The 8,586-nt window shown below is 50.1% G+C and overlaps 1 protein-coding gene across 2 annotated transcripts in view; it reads right to left on the minus strand.

The window, feature by feature from the left end:
• The window catches only part of Pak4 (p21 protein (Cdc42/Rac)-activated kinase 4), a 48,894-nt gene that overhangs the window by 17,804 nt on the left and 22,504 nt on the right, over window positions 1-8,586 (minus strand). The window contains exon 1 of one of the 2 annotated variants that reach the window (XM_005399792.2): window positions 252-369. The exons of the other annotated variant lie outside the window; for it this stretch is intronic. The gene's annotated coding sequence lies outside the window, so the exon portion shown is untranslated. Of the gene's footprint in view, window positions 1-251; window positions 370-8,586 lie in introns of those variants that run through there. 2 annotated transcript variants of the gene reach the window in all.

Consider the following 8,586-nt stretch of genomic DNA (forward strand, 5'->3'; position numbering starts at 1 on the left):
CCCGCAGCTCCCCAGTTAACTCCAGGGTCACTCAGAGTGACTCAGTGAGCCACAGCCCCCCAGAGACGCCATGCAAACCAGACTCCGGAAGCACGCTTGCACAGAGGCTCGGGGAGCCGCTCAGCACAGGTACGTCCCCAGCAGACAGGCACCGCCACCTCACACACATGGAAACTATCTTGGCCCCGCCCCCGGCCCCAGGAAAGGTATGGCCCCTCACCCAGTGCGGGCCTCTCCTCTCTCCTGCTCACCTCCTGGGCCATGGGGGTTGCTGTTGGACACAGGCTTCCAGCAGGGAGGCAGGGAGTAGGGATCCAGGACCCCCACCAAGGACAGCCAGCTGGCTCCGCACCCCAGCCTCCCTGGCAGTAGTGGCGATGCGGCCCTGCCCTGACAACAGTGGAGCCTGACTGGGGCTCCTATCCAGGGAGGGCGGGAGGCAGGGCGGGGCAAGCCAGGACCCGAGCCGGCTGGGTGGGCCTGGGCCACATGGCCCACAGCTGCTGGACAGAAGATGGGCTGCCTGGGAACCGAAACCACAGCCAGCTTCAGCAGGCTCAGTCTCCAGGAACACACGCACACTCTGCCTTACCTGCACGCTAGGCTGGGCGCCAAGGGCCCAGGAAGCCAGGGCTCAGTAGAGCTGAATGGAAGAACAGGCTTGGGCAGTGGCGGATACAGGGTCTAGGTGCAGGACGGGGTCTCTGGTGAGGGATGGGTGGGCTCTCTAACGGGCTGGGCTGGCTGTGTGCCCACCACCCCCAGGCTGGGATAGCACTGCTAGAGGCACAAATGATGAATGGGGAGATCACAGAGGGAGAGGAATGGTGGGACGTGGGACTCCTGAATGCCATGCTGGCTGTTTCACAGGGTGGAACTAACCCTGCTGAACATACACAGCCTCACTCTGGGTCTGGCCCTGCTCATGGCGAGGACACGGGCTAAGTCATTTTACTTCACCACTGCCCTAGACTGGATAGGTATATCAGCAGGCCCATTTTACACCAAGGGCAACTGCGGCCTGGGAAGGGTGAGCAACTTGTCCAAGGCACTGCAGGGTGGTCAGGTACCGGGATTCCCAGGCAGGTCATCCGTCAGTCCTGGTGCCTACCCCCTGAGACAGCTGCTCTGAGCACAAGGGTGGCTTGCTCAGAACCTCCATCCAGAACAGGAAAAAGGCTGCTCCAGAGCAGACCCCCTTGTGTGATGGCCTGTCAGTCCCCCTAGTATTAGAGACAGCTAAATTAGGTAGAAATATTTTGGCAGTTAGGCAGGGCGAGGCCCTTGAGCGAGTCAGTGAAGAAGATGTGAACACATTACCACTGTGGCTGGAGGCGCATCCACTGAAGGGCAGGTCTCAAGATAAAGGTGGAATGACCAGGCCTCCACGCCTCCCCGAGGGATAAGCAATGTACTATAATCAGTATTACCTGGTCCAATAAAGTCTAGATAGACATCAGTCAGTCACCCATGCGGGTGACTAGGACTTCCTGACTCATCTCTTCCAAAAAAGGTCCCTGTTCTTTCCATGTACACTTGCTATGTGACCTGCTTCCCCACTGAATCAACATTACCTAAATGGCTAAGCTTATTAGTTAATCATAATTTTGTCCCACATTGTACTCACCTCATGATTTTCCTTTGAGAGGTGGGACCACTGGCAACCCACTCAGGCCCTCTCCTGTCTCTCAGGAGCTACTTCCCCTCAATAAAATTTCCTACTCTTAACCTCGGTTGTTCCTGAGAATCCACTCTCTGATTTTGGGGAACACAAACTTGGCATATGTATTTCCCCTACATCATTTGAAGGCCCTACATCACCAGGCCTGTGAGGCACCTGCTCAAGGAAGCCTTCCCTCTCACCTCAGGCCAGATCAGGTGCTCTGCTGGGGACCCTGGTCCAGGGAGCAGCAGAGCCCAGGACAGGTGTCCAGTCCCTGTGAGCTAGTAGCCAGGGACGGGGTACAGGTTTCTTTCCCAATCCCTGTTCTGCTACGTGCCTACCCCACACCTCTGCAGCTGACGGTCTAAAGACAGACACAGAACATGGACTAGAGAGATGGCTCTGTCCCAAGGGCCTGGGGCCTCATCTATGCCCCTTCAGTCCATCACCTGCCCACCCAACCAAGGGCTCTGACCATGAACTGGGCAGCAGGGCATGTCCAGGGACCCCAATTGGCCCCTATCTCCAGCCAGCCCCTCCCCTGTGGGGGTGGGGCACCTATCAAGTGTCCTCCCAGAAAAGAGCCAGAAGGGCGGCCTCCCCAAACCGGATCGGCAGGTTTGGGCTCTGGTGGGGGCGGTTGAGATTGGGCAGCTCTGGCCAGTGGCAGGAAACTAGGTCCCAAGGGGAGGAAGAAGGGAGGGCTGAGCTGGGTGATTCTCAGTTAGTCCCATTTCACAACACTGGCGCTCAGCTACCCCTTTCCTTTGTACTTCTCTGCCTGCATCTATAACAAAGGCATACGGTTCCAAAGAAAAAAAGCGCCACAGCGTACACAGCTGCAAAGGGCCTCCTCCGGCTCTGCCCCCTCCTGGGCCTGCAGGTAACCCCTACTAGAGTTTCTCCTGAAAGGAAAATGTTATTAAAAACAACACAAACGGCAGCACATCACACACAGCATTCCACACCCTACTCTCCTCCCATGCTCCTGGCCCTCAGGAGGAGTTTGGAAGCACCCAGGTGAGTGGAAGATACACACTTGGGACCCAGCAAGTACTCTCCTGTGTGGACATACAAGCAAAACGTGGGCCCCATCGGTTCACAGCAGGCAGCAGTCTGGATCTGCTGGAACTGGAAACAAGGCAGGCTCATCCACAGGGGATAGCAAGGGTGCTGGACCTACTGGCTCCCTGTATGGCATATGGAGCGGGGAGAGATGAAGACCTACATTGCATGTGGGTAAATATCAAAAAATGATGCTAACCAGAAGCAACAAAGCATAAAACAATGTGTCCTAGGATTCTGTTCAGATAAAGTACAGAACCAGGCAAACAGATCAAAGTAGGTTTTAAAAATTTTTTTTTTTTTATTGCACTTTAGTGATGACATAGACAAAGGCAAGGATGGGACAGCCTCAAGTCTGGAGAGTGGCTCCTCTGGGGAGAGAAGGACCTGAAAACAGAGCTTCCAGGGTGCAGGGTGAGGCAGGCACCATCTGTTCCTTCACCTAGAGGGCAGTGACATGGGTTCCTCTCTACAGTAACTGGTTATGCTATTTGTGTTATTGTCGAATCCTATCCATTTCAAATCATGACTTTAAAGCAAACATTATGTATGTATGTACATCTCAGCGATCTTCCTGTTCCTTGTTGGCAAGGTGCCACCTGCTGCTTTAGCATCCTTGTGGAAGGACTGTGATGCCTTGAGTGCGCCCCACAGGGCCCCGCCGGTGGATCAGTCTTTTGCTCTTACAAACAGTACAGCAGTAGTAGCCATGTGGAGCTGTCATTTCGTAAGTGTGCAAGCAAGCATGAGGGTGAATTCCTGGAAGGGGGACTGCTGAGCCCTGCGCAAGGGTTGCCCCACTCAGCCCTGCCGGGAGAGCCTGTCTCCTGCCTAGCAGCACAGGGTGCCACAAATCCTGACCTCTGCCTGACAGGCACAGTCTGGCCCCTCTCAGCCTAGTTTTCATTTGCATTTTCCACTTAGTAGGTTGAGCACCCTTTCAGATTATAAAAGCCATCAGCATGTCCTCTTCCGCTAAGTGTCTATTCAAAGCCTCTGCCTATTTTTCTGCTAGGTCAGGGAAACTTTTGTAACCCTAATCTGACTATGCCCTCCCTACTGAAAACGCACCTCAGCCCACACAGCTAAGACCACCTCGCCAGGATCCCCAAGCCATGTCAACCTCTGCCCTCCTTCCTTCACATACGCAGTCACCTGCTCCAGCCATGTGCAACTTCCCACATTCACGGGTCCCCAGCAAAATCCAACACACGTCCACTATGCACTGCCCAGGCTGGACAAAGCACAGCATGATCCCTGCTCCACGGGGCTTATGCTCAAGTATCACACAAATGAGATGTGAAATTCCAGCTGACACAGGCTCGCTGCAGGGACAGCCAAGGACAGGGTCAGAAGCGAGGGCAGTGAGGCAGAGGCAGGCCACAGGAGGGCCAGGGCCTGCGATGGACCATGATGAGACTCCGGCTGCCTGCTACAGGATGTGATCAAGGGGTACTGAGTCGGGTGGGGATGAGAGGGACAGTTACAGCACTGGCCCCAGCAACTGTAGATGGCAGTCGGGACAGCGGGAACTGAGACAGGGCAGCCACAGAGTCTGTGTACCAAGAGAGAGCAGCAAGGGTCAGACACTGGCTGAGGACAGGGGACATGGTAAAGATGACTCTGAAATGGCTCAAACCGCAGCGCCATCTTGCACATAAGGGGGTCCTGGAAGGGTTCCAGAAATGTCGGGCCCAGGCCCGAGAGGAGCCCAACTCGAGGAAAAAGGGAATACAGTGGGAGGAATCTCTCCATGCAACAATAAAACCTGTCATGTAACTGCAGTTATTCAGATGGTAAGGGGCAGAAGGACCAACAGAACAGCACACAGAACCCCGAAACCAACCCAAACCAATGCACCTAATTAGGTTTTAAAAATTATTTTTATTGAGGTAAAATATACACAATGGTTATCATTTCAACCATCCGTAAGTTGTTTTAGTGGCCTAAAGTACATTTACAACAGCCAAACCTTTTTATCATTCCCAACAAAAGCTCTGTACCCAGTAAAAAAAAAAAATTATTGCTTCCTCTTCCTCTGCTCCCTCAGTCCTAGGTAACCTGTCTTCTATTTTTTGTCCTTTGAATCTGCCTATTTTAGGGCCCTCACACAAGCAGAATCATACAATATTTGCCCTCTATGTCTGGCTTATTTCACTAAGCATAATGTTTTCAGTGTCCAGCTACATGATAGCATCTTTCAAAACCTCATTCCTTTTCATGGCTGAATGATATTCCATCATGCATATGTGCCACGTTTTACTTCTCCTTTCATCTACTGATGGGCCCTGGGTCATTTCCACCTGGCCACTGTGAATATTGCTGCTTTGAACTTGGGTGTACGGGTACCTGTTCAAGTCCCTGCATTCACTTCTTCTGGATGTATACCTGAAGGTGAAATTGCTGGGTCACGTGGTAATTCTACACTTTGCCTTTTGAGAAACTCAAACTGTTTCTGCCAGCTGCACCATTTTACAGTCTCACCAGTGATGCACAGGGTTGTCCACAGCCTCCCAACACATGTTAATTCTGTTTCGCTTTGGTTTTTGATAGTAGCCACCCCAGTAGATGTGAAGTGGTATCACACTGTAGTGACAATTCTTTTTTTTTTTTTTGTCTTTTTGAGACAGGGTCTCACTATGCAGTTCAGGCTGTCCTTGAGCTCACTTTGTAGCCCAGGCTGGTGTCGAACTCACAATGATCCTCCTGCCTCAGCCTCGCGAGTGCTGGGATTACAGGCATGTGCCACCACTCCTGGTTGTAGTGACTAATTCTTGACAAAGAAGCACAGAAAAGTCAGTGAAAGAAAGAACAGCATTTTCAACAAATGGTGCTGGACTACCTGGACATCCATGTGCAACGACAAAAAAGCAGCTTGATCTAAACCTTCACAACTTCACACAAAAATGAACTCAAAATGGATCATGGTCTTACATATAAAATGTAAAACTTTAAACATTTTAGGAAAAAAATTTCAGGATCTAGCACAAAACACTTGACATTAAAACCATGATCCATAAAAGGAAAAATTAACAGAGCGGCTTAATCAAAGTTAAAAACATATGCTCTACAAAAGTCTATGTGAAGAAGTTTATAAAAAGACAAGTCACAGACTGGGAGGAAAGCCTTAAAACCACACATCTGACGAAGGACTAACATCTACGATGGGTAAAGCACTCTCAAAACTCAACAGTACAAAACCAAATAACCCAGTAAGAAAATGAGCAGAAGACACGAGATATTCCACCAAGGATACACAGATGGCAGATAAGCACAGGACAGGATATTCAACGTCATTAGCCATTAAAGAGATGCACATAAAAGCCACGATGAGATATCACCACATACTTATTAGAAGCGTTAAAATAAAAAACAGTGACAATACCAAATGCTGATGAGGCTGCAGAGAAACACGACCGCTCACACATTGCTGGTGGGAATTCGAAATGGTACAGCCACTCTGGAAAACAGTCTGGAGACTTTCTTAAAACATGCATCCGCCATCCTGCCCAGCAATTGCACTTCTGAGTATTTGTCCCAGAGAAACAAAATTTATGTTCCACACAAAAAGCTGTGTGTGAATGTTTGTAGCAGCTTTTTTCATAATAGCCAAAAAGCTAGAAACAAGCAGATGTCCTTCACTGGGTGGATGATTAAACACACTCTGGAGCACCACCCAGCCATAAAGAGGAATGAACTCCTGATACACACAGCGATCTGCCTAAGTCTCCAGAGACTTGTGCTGCATGAGCACAGCTGACTCCAAAAGGCTGCATATGGTACGATTCCTCTTCCACAACACTGTTGAAACAACCGAAGTATAAACCTGGGGAAGAGCTAAGCAACTGCTGCTGAGGGGAGGGGCAAGAATGGAGGCTTATGCTGGAATGCTGTGTCTTAATCGCAGCATTAAGGATGTGATTTTGGACAGAGTTTTGCATGACGTTACCACGGAGGGAAACTGGGTAAAGGATGCACCAGATAGCTCTTACACATTGCTTACAACCGCATGTGTATCTACAATTATCTTAAATAAAACTTGTACTTAAAGTATTAATAATTTAAAAGTTGGGCATGGTGGCACACACCTGTAATCCTGACACTCAGGAGGCTGAGGCAGGAGGACTGACTCAAGTTCAAGGTCAGCCTGGTCTACACAGCAAGACCTTGTCTCTAAAAACAAAAACCAAACAAAAATTATTAATGCCAGACCCTTTCCCACATTAGCCTTTGAACGTGCTGTTCACTTTCCTTGGAACATTCTTCCAGAAGTTAATACCTTAGTCCACATGGTTCCTCCTCAAGGAACCTTGCCCTGATTTTGTAGCCTGGAGCCAGGCCCTCCCGCTCCCACAGTCCTCTGGGCTTCCCCCAACACAGCTGTCACTCTGGGCTGTCACTGCAGTGTCTGCTTGCCACCCTGGGATACAAGTTCCATGAGAGCAGGGCCTCAGTTTGACAGGTCACTACCAGCTTGCTAAGGAGGGCGCTGCCAGCGTTGGTTTCACAGGAAATACACACTGAATAGCCACTGAATGAATGAATGGCAATAATGCCAATACTACTGACAGCTAACACTGACAGGTTTACATGCCAGCTCTTATGAGTACTTTATATGAATGCAATAACCCTATACCATCAGTTTCCAAAGGGGAGAAACTGAGGTCAACAGAACTGGGGTGGAGGTTGCTATATATTCAAGGTCACTCAACCCTGTAATCTGTACCTACCCTTTTACCTAGGAGGGAGCACAGCCAGCTGGCAAAGCCAAGCCAGCCGATCTGGAGCCTTGGACAGTGATCTCCACCCAGAGAGTATCGCCATAAAAAGTGGCATGTGCCTGAGGAAGAGACAAAGACACTCCTGCCCGCAGCTCCCAACCTGTTGCCCCCTGCAGAGAGATGCAGGTACCACCAAAACTCTGTATGCTATACAGGCGCTCAGGGCCTGTCTGAGTCCCATCCACCCACCTGGGGCTGCATGCTCTCTGTGGACAGGAAGAGCCCACCTCCATCCCGCTATGGCAGCACATTCTTCTTGGCACAGAGCTTGCTTTAACCACCGAGAGAAATCTCAAGAGCAAAATACTGACAGTAAGCTGCAGCCCAGTGCTACCCACCCTGTACCTTTTTCATGTAGTGTTAAACCTGGACAATGATGCTGCTGCTTCTCAGGGAAAAGGCAGGGACCACGGCAGCTTAGGCACCTGGGGAACAGTCCCAGAGGACTGTAACCACAGAGAGCTGGCTCTGTCTCTTAGCTTGGCACCGGGGCCAGGGGGCATCAGCTAGTGATTCTATGTTCCCTTGGGGTGTCTGAAATCTTTCATAATTCACCAAAAATGAAGCAAAGATGAAAAAGAGGGAAGGAGGCTGGATATATTTCATAGTACTGCAAAGAGCGCATGGACGAAGGGCTTCCAGGGGCTGTCAATGCCTGTCCTCTTGCTCTGGGTGGTAGCTTCAGGGGCATTCGCTTGATTTTTGTTTGTTTGTTTCTGGTACCGGGAATCAAACTCACGACCTCTCGCTTGCCAGGCAGGTGCTGTGCTGCTGAGCTAAATCCCCAGCCCCTATCTTGATAATTATTCACAAAACTGAACAGGGAGTTTCCTTCCCATTTTACAATATCTATTGTACATTTTGGATCTTATTTACTCTTTTAGCTTCTCACACTATGGAGACAATATGATGTTTACACATATGCATCTGGTTTATTTCACTTATGAGAAACTGGGATGGGGGCTGGGAATTTAGCTCAGCGGCACAGTGCCTGCCTGGCAAGCGCAAGGTCATGAGTTCGATTCCCAGTACCAGAAAAAAAAAAAGAGAAACTGGGATGGGGAAAGGGAAAATTAG

The sequence above is a fragment of the Chinchilla lanigera genome, unplaced genomic scaffold (assembly GCF_000276665.1).
Source record: "Chinchilla lanigera isolate Chin_1 unplaced genomic scaffold, ChiLan1.0 scaffold00067, whole genome shotgun sequence".
Taxonomy (NCBI): Eukaryota; Metazoa; Chordata; class Mammalia; order Rodentia; family Chinchillidae; genus Chinchilla; species Chinchilla lanigera.